At 36.9% G+C, this 16,201-nt stretch overlaps 1 protein-coding gene across 8 annotated transcripts in view; it reads right to left on the reverse strand.

Annotated features, from left to right (window-relative positions):
• The window catches only part of atp2b2 (ATPase plasma membrane Ca2+ transporting 2), a 120,613-nt gene that overhangs the window by 93,735 nt on the left and 10,677 nt on the right, over positions 1-16,201 (reverse strand). For 7 of the 8 annotated variants that reach the window (XM_066697843.1, XM_066697840.1, XM_066697836.1 and 4 more), the window contains exons 1-2: positions 2,780-2,886; positions 2,069-2,142 (exon numbers count right to left, since the gene is read on the reverse strand). The exons of the other annotated variant lie outside the window; for it this stretch is intronic. The gene's annotated coding sequence lies outside the window, so the exon portion shown is untranslated. Of the gene's footprint in view, positions 1-2,068; positions 2,143-2,779; positions 2,887-16,201 lie in introns of those variants that run through there. 8 annotated transcript variants of the gene reach the window in all.

A 16,201-nucleotide genomic window follows, 5' to 3' on the forward strand; every position in this document is an offset into this window, starting at 1 on the left:
ATACGATGCAGAAGATGTTTCCTTTATACATCTCAGAGTCAGTCTTTATATATATGTGTGTGTGTGTGTGTGTGTGTCTTTGTGCGTGCATGTGTGAATATGTTTTCCCTATATATGCTCAGCTTGCTCCATGTGGTGATATTGAGCAATACTGTGCTGTACATGTACGTTTAATGTATGCATTACCATACGTGTGTGATCTACTTCTCGAGTCAAAAAATAAAAAAAGAAAGATGGTTATACAGACAGACATAAATTATACACACACACACACATATATATATATATATATATATATATATATATATATATATACACATACATTCATACATATATACTTAGAAGTACATCATATACTGAAGAACGTCTATACTGCACATTAAGAGAGAGAGAGACTGTGTTATATTTGGGGATGGGGGGTGATTTAACATGCTCAGTTTGCTCCACACGTGTGATGTAACACAGTACGTCTTCAGTGGCACTTCCACAGGAAAGACTTTTTAATTCCTTTTAACATTCAGGGTAAGCCTCGAGAATATGATCGAGCATACATAGCATTCCCACTCTCCACCCCGTCTCTGTGCCCCTCTGATCGCACCTTTGAGCCTGGCTCCCCCCATTAACCCAGCTGACTATTAACAGGACGGGTGAAATACCCCACCCACTAATCCCCTTATTAATGATCATCATAGAGAGTGTTTTTTTTCTTTCTTACATGAAAACGTTAGGAAGCAGGCACAGATAATACATTATTATATCTCTTCTCCTAGAATTCAGATTTTAAGAAACTCAATTTAAAACCCAAATGTTATTAGCTCTTTCAAAGGGAAAGGTTGTTTCATTTCATGCCAGTAGACAAACACAGGACTGTGATGCTGCATTGTAATTTATGACATCCACCAAGTCTCTCGACTCCTGCTGTCTTTGATAGCACTGTGGGTCTGACAAAACCACAAGGCATACATATATTGTGTTTTTCCCCCTTTTGGTGATGATTCATATACTCAATCAAAAGCTAAACAATGAGAGGAGAACGGAATGAGAAAGCAAGAGAGGATTTTTCTAAATATACCTTGAGGAAAGGGCAAGGTGTACAAAGCCATGTCACTTTTAACTCTTCTCATTTTTCTGCGCATTATATATAATGACAAGGGAGCAACAAATGTTATATATTCACCATTGGCCATTCTATAAGGTAGAGAGTAGTATATAGTGCGCTATAGGCTGTACTTCATATCAAAACTACAACTGCAGAATCAATTAAGCATGCGCCACATGAAAGCTACAGTAAATGCAGAGGAGTACTGTAAAAGAAACTCCATAGCACATTATTCTAACAAATCGTTCAGCCACAGATAACAATTAACCTACCTTGCAGATAATCAGCAGATAACCAATGTGGGTTTCTTCTGCGTGTCCCCAAAGTAAACAAGGTGATGACCTCTTTGGTTAGCAAATGACACCAAAAGGGAATTCAGCTAAATCTGTGCAAACCACTTGAAGCCACTAGATTAACGTCCTCAAAGCAGATTGAGGGCTGGCCACAAATCAGAACGCTTTTTAAACAGCCCTGAACTGGGAAACAACTTAGCTGCGTCTGTAACTCAATCAATTAGCAATCATAATATTTCAATGTTATCAAATTGCATTTATTTTTCAGAAATAACGTGTGAACGAGATGTAGCTTTAAAACTATTTTCTTACCATTTCAGAAGGAGGAAAGACATCTTTCCACGATACCTTACAAAACCACTGATAATTTCAGAGTTGCTCCCTCTAAGCTTATTAATAAGTCAATGCTATGTTTGTTTCTCTTTTTTTAAGAAATATACCGGAGATCACATTGTATTAAAAGCTTCTGTTTCCCTACAAAGACAATGAAATATAACATAATAAACCCTCCTCCAATACATTAGAGTTTAATACAAAGTCTTCAGCTCTGATACACAACACAGATGCTTTTTTCAGTCATTATTCATTTGTGATGATAATCTGGGAAAACAAGTTACATTGACATGAATGTCAGAATCAATGCTTTATATCTTTGGAAGAAAGATCTCCTCCTTACCCTCCGATTCGCAGATGCTCTCCCACAGCCCACTTGACGCATTGAAACTACCGAGCCAGAGGTCATGTCCATCCCTGTGGAAAAAGAATCAATTTCTTCTTCTACTAAAAAACAGAATGAGTCCTGAGGAGAACTTTCTCTCTCACAGCATGCCCCTAAATACTAAACACGTTTGACAATAAGAAATCGCACAGTGCACAGTCCCTTGGCCACTTGTGAACAAATTACATTCTGATAGAGGCAGGTCCAGTGGGATAGCAAAAAAAAAACAAAGAGGAGAGGTGATGCTATAATCCCATCAAGCTATAATTTCAGCAACACAAAATTAAAAGAAAACATTTCTCTTTACATCTGCCACCTGACAATACAACACAGAAGCAGCCTGTTAGTTGCTCACAATCTGAGACACTACTCTGTACAATATTGTGTGAGAGAATTATCCTCAGAGAGGCACAACTGACATGGTCTGAAACCTAATGCATCCCCGTGCCCAGGCGACATCCTCCCCAGCATCTATCCCTCGTCTGCTGCTGTCCTCCGTGAGTCAGAAAAGCCCATTCTCTCAGCAAAAAAGCAAGCAAGGCAAGTGCACTGTGCTATTTCTTTATATTCTATCTGTGCTTACTGTTTAATTAAAAATGGGGGTAAAAAAACACATTAAAAAACATATTTTTTTGTATTTAATTTCATGCAGGGAGCATCATTACTTACTTGGCTAAGATATCATCTCAAATCCAAAATGATTTCAATTACACAGCAGAGTAATCACTGTTCAGCATCTGTAAGGGTTTGATAAGCGGAGCTACATTACTGGAGTCCCTTTGCAGCCTGTACCATGTCAGCAAAGCAGCAGGGGGGTGAGAGAGGGAGATGGGGGGAGCGTGGGCCACTGCAGAAATACAGGAATCCTAGGTATGACTTTTGGTGATATCCATGCAGCACAGAGCAAGCTAAACATCTAGGATGTAGTAGACAGAAACCAAGCAATCAACGCAGGAAGAAAAGTCTAAAATAAGGGAGGTAGTGGAACAAACTATTATATATATATATATATATATATATATATATATATATATATATATATATATATATGTATATATGTATATATATATATATATATATATATGTATATGTGTATATATATATATGTGTATATGTATATATATATATGTATATATATATGCTTCCAGTTTAAATGCATCCCTCTGGAACAATGACGGGACAGGGAAAATGGCAAACCACCAGGAAGACACCACTTAATCAGAAAACGTGAGGGACCTTCAAGGACAAGCGCTGTCAACATCCATCTGTGACATTTTACAAGGAAGGCCAATCCAAGGCACCATTCCCTCCCCAGAGATAAATCGGTGGATGGAGTCTGGAAAAATGTATAGATCAGGTCGACACGTTACAAAAATATATTTTATTCTGAAGGGAAAATCTTCACACAAGTTTGCAAGTCTGAAGCGATATAAATGAACGTGTTTCACTTTGATATTTTGAATGCACTGGTAAATGTATTGTGTGGAGTTTTGGTAAATATATATTAGGTACCAATATTTGAATTGTAATATATGAAACTATTAAGCCTATAATGACATCTTGTGTGGTGAATTTGCAAAATGTTTACCTGTTCGTTTGGGTTCTCCATTAGTGTCTTCATTGCAGTGGCAAAGCTTGGTTACTGAAGTATGAACGTACCCAACCGGCCCATTACCCAAACAGCAACTTGGGACAGGAGTGCCCTACTGGTGCATACATTCATGCTGGGCTATTACTGCACTGCTGAGCTATTCTCACCAAACAGGGATGCTTTGGGACTGAAAGCAAGTCTACTGAGTATTTAGAAACGCAGTGGAAACTTATTTTTCGACTAACCAGAATACATTTATTTCAAATTCGTAGTAATCCAAATAAAATCCTGATGACTGAGTGACTGAGGCAGCCATATGTTGCAATTATCTGTTATAGACAAGGAACTGTAACTGTGTACTTTCAGAAATAGTGGGAGTACTGATCAGATGCTAAGCCAGTCCCTGAATATCAATGCATCTGCTTTAGAATCAAAGGCTGCAGTGCACCAAAATCAAGTACGGGAAATTAAATAAATAAATGTGCAGTTGCACTGGAAAATGAAATGGCACTTGTTCTAAAATAAATATGCATAAGGCTCATTAAGACATGAACACTGATTGCAGATGGTTATTACATTCTCATTAGACTCAAATCCTCCCAAAGATATATATATATATATATATATATATATATATATATATATATATATATATATATATATATATATATGTGTTTTCTTTTTTTCAATATTACCAACATTTGCTACATTTTGGCTTGATCTTCCACAGGGTTTGGTATCAGTCCAGCTTTAAACCAAAAAGTTTCCAATGCTACCAGGGACTGTTAACAAAGTCCTAATGCAACTTGTCTATGGTCTGTCATAACCTATTGCTTTATACTACAATTTTACAATTACATTGTATATTTTCATCCATATATTCTCACCAAGTTGTTAAATGATCAGAAGTGTAATTTAAAACGCCGTGAAGGGCAGCAGAAGGGTCAAGTAAAAAAACAAACTGGAATACGACATTGATATTCAGTGCATAAATGCGGAGTATTGCAGGATGTTATCAAACTATTAACCCCTAAGCCAGAGCCATCAGTCCAGAGTCCATCTCGGCTCGCTGTGTGCGCCGGTGTCTGCAGTGCTGCCTTTACCTCATCCTAACGCTGTGAGTCATCGATTGTCACCTGCGCGACAGGGGCCAGCTGAGGAGCGCACCGCACAGAATACTAATTAAGCAGCAAAGAGAGGAAGGAAAAAACATGCAGGGCCTTTGAGAGGGGGGTAGGAAAGAAAGAGGCAGGGGGGAGCAAATACAGTACATTTCAGTTGTCCAGATCAGAGAGATTTCCTGTCCATCTCAAAAATGAAGATATCATATCAGCCACCCCCCCCCCTCTACAAATACTGATTTAATCCAACAAATGTAAGGTAAGCCCTGGTAGATGATCTCTATCTGCCAATATATTAAACTATTCCTTGAAACAGTAAAGATGGTAAACCTCCAATTTTTTAAATTTTGTAGATTTTCAAAATTCAAACCACCTACTGAAGCTTCATTATCACAGATCTAAGGCTAGTTGTTAAATAGTTGTGCTCCATGTTAGCTCTTTATAGAGCTAATATTATTATTTTTTAATCTCAGGAAGTTTGTAGATGAGCAACATCCTCTCTAACTGTCCTTTTCCAGAGGACAAACCTTGATGGACATAATGGTACTTTATCACCCTCAACATTTTTATGCACTAATGTCCTTAGATGTTCATATAAAAGCCTTGATTTATATATTCACATTTAATTAGAGGAAATCCCAGCACAAGATGCATTAGAGGCATTACCACGGTATTTAGGAGAATAAAAATGACTCTGGAAATGTTTACAAACAGCAAAATGTGCAGTTAAATAACAAATGCATCAACTGCTTATCCATTTGACAGGGAAAAGCATGTACAAGAAACCGAGGTAAGTCAAATCATGGGCAGCTTTTATTACCTTGCAAGCACATAAAAAACTAAAGCAATATCAGGATGCTGAATGCAATAAAAAGAACCGGTAAAACATTCTTTAATTGATTAATCCCATCTGAGTATTTTCCTTCCAACTATAATGAATATGCATTTTATTATGCCTGGTGTATTAATCATAAATATATTGACTATTACACTTCAGAGTACACACCACAACGATTCTCATTTGATTTAGAAAATCCTACTTTTCATGTAATGTTAAATTTAAGGTCAGGTGTACCATTGTTAATGTTTCCAAGATTTCGAAGGGAGTGGATGGTATGGAAATATATCTCTCAAAGCTATTTACCACAGTATTTCCTCACTTTGCAGATCAGTTACAACTTCTGTGTCGGCAATTCAAAAAGTCTGAAAATGACCAGAAAACAAAAACTGCAAACACCACTACAATGCTGTAAACTAATCTGCAGGAACATGTATTACAGATTGCTAGAGAAATGTTAGTTGAATGACTGATGTACGGGACTCCAGCTATATATCAGGAGAAAAACAAATGAGGTTTAGAGTATGTCAATCAATAACTTCTCTTTTTAGGAAATCAGAGCAGATACATAGAAACACCTAACACTGTAGGTCAATACCAGACATATTTAAGAGATTTATTGTGAGGTCAATTACTTTTAAACCTCCCACAAACTTAATTTTTGGCTATCTTCTATGTACAGTTCCTTAGCACTGGGGCGTCAAGGGTCTTCTGGGCTGTGCATCCCAGCTTTCCAAGTCAGCCAACAATTCAAGGGTGCAGAGCTGTCCCCGAGTGATTTACTAGGTGACTTTCCGTTCAAGGAGAGCAATAAACTACAACATTAATGCAGATCTTCAACCATAAACTTGCAGCTGGCTGCTGATCAAGATTGGCAGCTATTACCCGTGAAGGAGTCCTAAGAATGATCAACCTCATGTCAACCCGGCACGGATCACCGTGGAACAAAGCAAAAATAACACACCGAGGGAGAGGGACAGGAGGGAGGGATCATTTTGTTGAAAACTCAGGCGTTCTAAACATTAACCCCTCTCTCCACGGGCTGAAATAATTAACTGCTTACGAGAACATAACTTTGAAAATATTAATTGATAAAACTGACTAAAAAAAGCAGGTGTGTAGTTTTTTATTAGCAGGTGCATCAAAGTTATGTTTTAACAAAGCCCTACATCTCTTTCACACACACCACCCCCGACAAGAAAATTGGACAAGAATATGTGAATATTTTAATGACACCGATGTATTTTGAGTAATTACTCACCAATATACCATTAACACGTTTCTTCATTTTTATGAACTTTTTAAATTAATCTATCTTAATGTTGAGCACCAAGACACATTGATACGGATTTAATTATAAGTATGGATGAGATTCACAAAATGTGGAAGCAATCAATTATTTATAGGTGTTTGTAAGTTTGTAATTGTAGTTGATTTAGAAGAAACAGCCAAGCAAAGGGATTACAGAGAGTTCTTTAAATGAATTTGTGACATCTGTAATTGAATTAGTAACCTTTTCAAAAGATATAGCGATAGCCTTAATTGAATTAGTTCAGTTTCCACTAATACAAGGGACCAGAATATAGCTTTGCCCTGATGATTCTCATCTGTCTTTGCTTAAGGCTAAAAGATTTTCCCCAGATTTCATTATTTAATATCCTAGCTTAATAGTTATTACTACGAAGAATGAGCCTGTTTTATATTGTTTTAAGAACAATAACTATATATATATATATATATATATATATATATATATATATACAGACAATGTTAAAAGAATAACCAGTAAAAACACAATAATATAGATATAGACTATTTCAATAATTAACCTCACAGCTATGGTGTAGCAGCTGATTCACTGAAATCCTCAAAGAATGTGGTTGAGGTTGATGGTTTAATAAATGACTCTCTCAGCAGAAATAGAAAAACAAATGTAGAAAAACATCCTTGAAGGGAAATAAAAGTAACTATCTTATATCTACCCACTGAACAAATGTTATTATGTGAAAGGCCAAGCTTTTACAGAACTTAACTTGTCTGTAAATGTACTGATTTGTCGGCCAAATATGCTTCAATCTTTATTCAAACACAACTGAGTATGATGTAGTGTACTTTGTCAATTTAGTTAATTCTTAACTCTTAAAAACAAACGGAAAATTCCAACTGTTATATAATTTGCATTGTTCATTTAATAACTGGACATTTCAGCTCAGGTTAAGCTTTTATTCACTCTTTCCATTTTACATTTCAAAGATCTGGTTTCCTTCTTTTTTTTTGTAAAGGTAAGTAATTATCTACTATGTGTCAAAAACTCCATGCCCAATCTTAGCCCCCAGATGGTGTATTGATGTTTTCAAACTATAAATGTTTGATATTTACTAAATTTTAACTGCAAACAGCAGTCACAGCAAAGTCCAGAGGGTCCTTTAGCAAACATCACACTAAATATATAATAGCAGATATTTTGTAAAATTGCCACCATGGCCATCATAGGTTAAATCAGGCTTGTACTTATAATGTAAATTAAATTAAAAAATCATGCATGGATCATTAAAGACACAATATGTGCATACTTATCACATATCTGCAGCACTACTGTACATTTAATTTGGACAACATGGGATGCTGATGTAGAGCTGTAAAGCTTGTTGAGTTGTTAATTATAACAATCATGTTACATCAGGAATGATTGACTGTTGCCAGTGTCTCCTGTCCCGTCCGAGCTCTGAACATCAATAACTGTTTATTTTTAACGTTTGTGATTTCGCAGTGACGCTGTCAACACTCACCTCCAATGTTCAGAATTAAATGAAGTCTGATATGAAATGAAGCTTATATAACTGTGAAACCTCAGACACAGATCAAAACTGGGCCGCATTGAGCAGGACAGCTCTGGGCAACATACCTCACTGACGGCTGTGAACAGTTTTACCTTTGACACCATAGGTATGGAAAAGAAATCCGAAGAGAAAGCACCTGATTTTAACAAGCTTCGCAATAGCATTTATGCACATATCTGGCTTATCATTTTCATGACACCCTTAAAAGCTGCCTATTGAGCACCAAGTCAATATTTTTCCTGAAAACCTTAAATGCAGCTTGGCGTTTCCTGTCAATTAAAATATTGTTCAATGTGTCACAATTGTTTTACAAATCAAAAATAAGAAGATAACTTCACAGCCTCTTTGTTTCACTTTGAATAAGCTTGAACAGACTACCATGTACATTGTAGATGGCACAGAATATAACAGAGCCAGTTATGATATATTACATCAGCTGATGTAGCAGATTTATCTTTGCATACTTCCTACCACTCTCCATTCATGAACTATAATTCGATGCTCTCCAGCCTTTTCCTAATCATTCTAGTTAAACAGCTTTTATTTATCAAAGGATACTTATGTATTTAGTATTTACATGGTTACCTGTCGTACTTGATAAGACAGACAGACCAGAAAAACTGCAAATGTAACATGGCTCTTCCTTCTACAAAGCCCAGTAATCTAGTGAATGGATTGGTATTAAAAAAAAAACGTTTTCTCTTTAATGAACCTGGGAAATCCTTGCTAATCCTCAGGTAACTTTGAGCATAGAATTAGTATGTTAGACGTATTTAACTGGAATATTTCTACTAAGCCAAAATATCATGAAGATGTAAGAACTCAAACTTGTTAGAATATAGAATTAGGATTTTACATTAAGGTATTTGTGGACACATAAGAACAATCAGGGAGCTAAAGAAAACCCGAATAAATCCAGATCACAGCGATATTAATTGAACCGTTAGTGAATTTACTAAGATTGCTTTGTATTATTCAATAGGATTTGTTATTGGCACATGAGAAAATTGAGTATTGTATGCAAGAATCTAATATAGTGAGTCTAAAAAGCTGTCATTTGTTTTGCCCTGATTTCCAGTCATTAAAATCCTATAAAGTAATCCTACAAGGTATAGTACATATATATGTACCTTTATTCTGCCTCTGGCTACTCTACATAATTAATTTAGAACAGGTCAGTAATTTAGTTCCTTTCACAACAGCAAATAATTTGATTTTGTGTAGAGTGGTATAAAGAGTTGAACATCAGAGCTATGTTTAAGAAACGTATAATTCTGTTAAAGTACAATTAATTAGATACTCAGGTAGGTAAATGACAAATATATATCCCTAACTATTTTGCATCCTTCATAAAACAAAATATAAAATATCCAAACTAAACAAATACTTCACAAATATCCAAGAAGACGACATATAAAACAAAGGCCCAAACTTAATTTCCAAGAAACCGCGGTGTGCCGAACACAACTGTGCTGACACTGTGACCCTGTCCACACAGAAACCAGCCCAGATCACAGACCTGATTCAAAGTCAGATTAGGCTCACAGCAGACAGACTGTTGACCGTTTCCCTCCCGTCTGAGCAATTTCTAGAACAAATCTGATACATTTACGTTTAAAAATGACAGATAGCAACAATCAGTTGGCTCAGTCCTTATAATTCCTCTTTATATCAGACTATTTTTACAATCTGAAGTCCTCTTGTCATAATCTATGCTCTCTCTCTTACTACAAAGTGATCATTATTGGTCATAAGGAATAACCTGTAAGGCATGCATACATTTCTGATCATTAAAGATCATGCCTTAAAAATTTAAAAAACAAAAAAAGAATAGTACTGTAAAATGTGAATCTTTCTGAAAGGTTGTGAGATGTTTAAGAAGTCAAACCTTTTCACAGACCTGTGGTTTCTGGAATAATCATATTTAAATGGAAAGAATATACAATATAAATATACAAGGCATAATACACATGAAAATGCACTTACTTAAGGACAAGGCTCACCATACCTTCCTACCAGAAGATAAGCTAAAGTAAATCAAGTATTCTTGTCTTTTAAGGTTCCAATGACAGGCAATTAATATATAACCATACATATGACACTGCAGTCAAGGCAAATAAATAAAGTGAAGAGTTTAAACGGGAGAGTGGAAATAAGTCGAGTTTCCCAAGGAGCTTAAACTTTCACTTGAGATTATAAAAATGTTTCCGTTCCAAGACTGACTGCAGGTGGGTCAGGTTTTAATGCAGAAACATTGGAGCACAAATTGTTCCATTCTTAAAGTAAATCCACCTTGTATATTTCAAGAAATGCATTAATATGTCACCCATCTGATTTAATGGGAAACAGAAATCTAGTACAAAAACCTAGTGCAACCCTGACCAACACACCAATGTCTCTGATGAAGAACAAAGAATGAAAGTCCCTGGTTATGTTAGGAGTGGAAAAAAATAGATCCTATTGAACTTAGGTTTCACAATAACCAAAACTGAAGCAACACTTTAAGGATGTTTGCTTTCCAATGCATTAATCAATCCAGAATAATGAAGGAACTTCCATCAACCCTGTATTACAATTGTAACGCATACATGATAAAAGCCTTACTTTAAAACAAATTATAATAATAATTTCCACAAGAAATACATATCTGTTCCACTTTTACAACGATATTCACAAACCTCAAGTAGCACTAATCTTTGACTACTTAAAATAACATTGGGTAGTCCACAATTAGTTTGAAAACATGTTGCCTAAAGCTAATGCAAAGGATTCTTCTCTTTCACACTGCAGTGGGCCCTGCCGTATGTCCATTTCCATCCTGCCATCTTTGAATGTGACGATTGCTTTGGAGAGTCAGCTGTCTCAGATCCTCACTTCTCTGTGGCAGAGAGGGGCCCCAACCTGTTACTCTTCTCACTCTTACACAGTCGTCCCTTGCTCCAGCATAGTGCATCATACATAGTACTGGTGTCTCTGCTCTCTTTGAATGAATAAGACGACAGGACAGCCGTCCCAGCATCACCAGCTTCACCAAAATCACTCGAGCGCAGCAGGGGTCAGATCATATACACAGCGTTTCCAAATTAGGCCTGTCTAGAAGAAAACGTTCTTCTGTGCCTCAAACACAAGGACTGTGTATGAAGTAGAGTCATATTTGCGCCAACAGTCAGTGCTCAAGAACAAGAGCAATAAAAACAGCGGAAGCTTTTAAAAGTAAAACAATCTGAATGGCTTAATTCAATTTACGAATGACAAAGACATCATTACAGCACAGCGGAACCAAAGGTACTTGCAGCAAAGCCAAATCATAATGAGAAAAAGGGATTTTAGTAATGAAATGCAGCAACATTATTTTACAAATGTAAGTGAGAGACAAGTTTTGGAAAGTACTCAGTATTAGAAGCCACAGAAAGCTTCAACTACTGCATGCCTTGATTGTTAAAACAGCACAAGTTTACAAAGTGTATTGGAGGAGGAGGAGGCGGAGGAGGAAAACCTCCTCTCTTTGGCCTCCATAATCTGAGACTGAATCAAAACAATCGGCCAAAGCTGTTCTATTCAAACGCAACACAAATAACTACCTACTCAAGCAAGCCAGGAAAGAAAAGAAAAAGTGTTTTATTCTATAATTGAAGAAAATCTGAAATTGTATTTTGAATGTTTTATTTTAAAGTTCATTAATTATTAATTCAATAGAGTTAATGAAACGACTACAATAATTACAATAAAATAATCAGTATAGCAATGTGATTAATATACATGGGTATTCAACTACTAAATGCCACACTGCTTGTTTGCCATTGTGTCGTGTTAATAGGAACAGGGCTTTTGTGTTTTCCAAGAGAAAACCAGAGAACATATTGGACTGGAGTAAAAACACTTTAAAAGACCACCATATCGTGCTCCCTGTGTCTTAAAAGAGATCGTGACCTTGCAGCTGCAGAAAGAGACGGGGCCAGAGGAAATGTAGGCTGCTACAATTTCCTATTTTATCCGACTCCCAACTGGGAACTGCTAACCCAATTACAAAGTAAACTCTCGTTGGAAATTACACGGATGTAACGGCGCTCTGGGCTGCACACGGGCTTTACCTTGACAGACAGAAATGACATGCCAGTTTCGCCACACACCCACTTGACAGTAATGCCTTCAAAGATGTATTATTTTTTTTCCCCTTGTACAAACCGTTCAATGCATTATTAGCATTGCATTAAATCACATTACAGAAAACCAGATGTGGATTCCAAGAGTAAAGGGCTTGAAGTTGGGTGTGGGTTGGGGGGCACCGGGTATAAAAAGCACAGAGGGGACAAAGGGATCAGAGTCAAACGGATTGACCTGCGTTTATTGCGTAGGAGAACGAGGTGCGTGTCAATAAATGAGTGAGATCTGGGGAAGGAATTAATGAATCACTAGCAATGGGAATCCTGATAGCATCTGTGTTTGATCTACTGCATAACAGTCCATTAATGTATTAAACTGAGGAAAGTAATGCATTCTTTAGTGTTACAAATTCCTTAACATATGCTCAGCAACACTATATCGCCAAGTCAATCTCGATTAACACACTAACTGAAAATAAAATCCTGCCAAATTTAATTAATTTGTCAATAATTGTATGTTTCATTATTTATTTATTGTTACTTTGCCTGCAGTCCTTGTTCAAGACTTCCAAAAGATATCCACAGAAACAGGGAGGGGAGGGGGGGTTAGTAGTTCACATACTAGCAAAGAAAAATGACTTTGATCGAAATCATTTCAGATTGCTGCTCCATTAACTTTATTTCATGCAGGTATCATTAGGGGAGTGCTGCACTCTCCTATGTAAATCTCACTACATCTCTGCTACTCGTGGATTTCCAAGCAACTCCTATTGCATAATTCATTAGTGACGCAGTCTATTTTTCAAGTGCTAAAACACACAGCTGTCATAGTCTCTAATACCACCATCTCTACATCTTCATGATCACAACCGCTGCGTCCTGATTTGGCTGCCCAGCTCTCTCTCCTTTTGTCTTCCTCTCATTGTCATTGTCAGACAGTTCAGAGAACGAATGCAGATTCATCTTTTACAATGAGCACAATACTGCTTACGTAATGGCAAACCTTAAAAGGCGATATGTAGACCTCATTTACCAAATATAGGAGTGGCAGCCTGGCTGGTGGCATGCAGCTGACATTTTGGACAAGACTTCCTAACTACAGCCTGAGTATAACTTAAACAGGATAGTGCACACGGGGAAACACTGGTCATAAACAGGAGAATCCTACAATCTACAATTCAGTACTAAGAGCCGGAGAAATAAATAATCAATGAGAAACTATCAGATCCTTGCATCAAACAGATGACAAGTACTAAATTAATCTGAAGATTTGGACATACTGATTACTGAATTTAAGGTATGGAATCAAATGTGTTGTGTAACGATGGATATCAAGTTGGATATGTTGAATAGTGTTGGAAAATCAGTATTCTATGTAAAGAGAGACTGCATCATTATTTGTCATTCTGATTAAAAGTGCTTGATATGGAATAAAATGATCAGAACCAATGTTCCCCAAAACGAGTTCAATTGTTTTTCCTTCTACTCGATTGCTTGGATGGCTTCAAAGTGTGTACATTACACACAGCTAAAGAGTATTTGTTTATCAAAGACTACAATTTCTAAACTGGAAACAATATATCTCTGCAAAGAAAAGAAAGCAAAACAAAATCAGAACACAAAATGGTTAATCGCAAGACATATTTTGATTGGAAAAGCACATGATACATTATCCAGCTTCCAAGCAGCCCTGTCACTGTGTTTAATTTCACCTATGCAAACCCTGTTATTTGCAATGATCACAATGCAGGCTGGTAAATAACAGCTTCCCAGAAAAACTTGGCAGTGAGGTACAGAAACCACACAATGAAGCATCACTAATCAAGCCAGTGTTAAATCTTAGCACACAACTGAATTAAGTGGCTGTGACAGATTTACATTGTGCATAAAACAAATGTTTTCTCAAACCAATGATTCTAATAAAACTTTCTGTTAAGCTTTGAACAGCAGACAAAGAAAAAAACTAAAACTCTGGACTGAAGCAAATAAGCAATTGTTTGGAGAAGAACCTTGAGAAGAACTGGAGGCTTGAATTCTGAATTGACCAGATTATTGGCAATAGACTTTTTATTGCAAGTGCCATCATCATGCTGTTTAATCGTCATCACTAATGACTCATCCTTGTTTCTGTATTTCCCCTTTTTTTTGTTGTTGTTGATTATGTTTTTGTGTTAACAAAGTGGTGTGCAAACCAATGCCCTGGTAAAATGACAGAAACACTGTCCTGAAACTGTCGCAAAACATGTCCTGGTGCGCTTCACAAGTGTGGGGTGCTAACCATGAGGTCTTGGCTAAATTCCAGATTCTACCCTGTCTCCATGTGGCCTACCTACATGACCCCCTCTGGTTAATTGGTTAACTAATTTCTTGGCTCTCCGGCTTAATGAACTGCTGGTACAGAGTGGCTGTGGTGCACAGCCAGACAGATGCATTTCACTGTGAATGTTGTAGAAAATAGCTTTGAGATCCTACAGAATGAAAATAATTATATAGAAGACATGTATGGTTATGAATATGATTACAGATCAATAAAATGAGATTTACCTCACCTGTTTTGGAATGGAGAAAATACGTCTTGAACAAAAGGATTAAGATCTGTCCTGGTGTTGGTTTATTGTTTGCTTTGAGCTGTTTGGACAACTACAACAAATAACACATCAGATACATTTGTGTGTGTGTGTGCTAAATGTATATCTTATAAAAATAATAATGTACATGTTCATTAGTATGTTTTTAAATGTATATATTTATTTTTATTTTAGCTCTTTGTAGGATGACATTCACAGCTATCAAGCTCCATCTCATAATGACAGCCTGCCTCGGAAGACAAATATAGCAGCAGGACCTCGGCAGCAATATACACCTCTATTTCGAGGTGCTTGGCTGCCTTTATTGGCCAGTGGAAAATGGGGGCCGTGTGACTGGCACATGCCTTAATATATAAATGTGCTGTATGTCACTATTCCTTCCAAACGCACCGATGGTATCTCAGAATTGTATTCCAGTTGTGGCCAGATTCGGAGGAAGGAGCTCAGGCTTCCCTCGAACTCCACCAGCCAGCAATTTTTCTCATAAAGAGACCGTAAGGAGATTGTTTACCTCATTGGAGGGATATGAAAACATTTCTCACTGCAAGTGTTACAATCACTAACTACTCTGCTTAGTGGTGAGCATTAGTGGATTTGGGATGAGGAGTGAGTGGATGATCCTCAGCAGGGGGTGGCTTACTGTAAATGAGAGTACAGAGGACCTGCTGGCTAAATATCACCATGGGAACTGGTCAGGTGTAGGGCTCTCTTATACTGGTCTCCACTTGCTAGGCAACTAGGGAAGAGCCAGTAGAGAATAAGGGTATATTGTAATCCGTTTTTTATGTTTTGATTTGAAAATCAAAAGCACACAGAAACTATTTCAGAACCTCAGGTGGTATCGTTTGTGCCACTGGCAACTTGGAAGACAGTGAAAGGACTTCATAGGGCCTCATTAGCAGCTGCTTACAGTAGGTACTTACAGTGTTAAAAGGCTTGACAAATGGCTGAAGGACTTGGCATGTAGCACACTTTAGGAGATTGGAAAAAAAAAACTTAAAAGTCAATGT

Source organism: Amia ocellicauda, chromosome 3 (assembly GCF_036373705.1).
Source record: "Amia ocellicauda isolate fAmiCal2 chromosome 3, fAmiCal2.hap1, whole genome shotgun sequence".
NCBI lineage: Eukaryota > Metazoa > Chordata > Actinopteri > Amiiformes > Amiidae > Amia > Amia ocellicauda.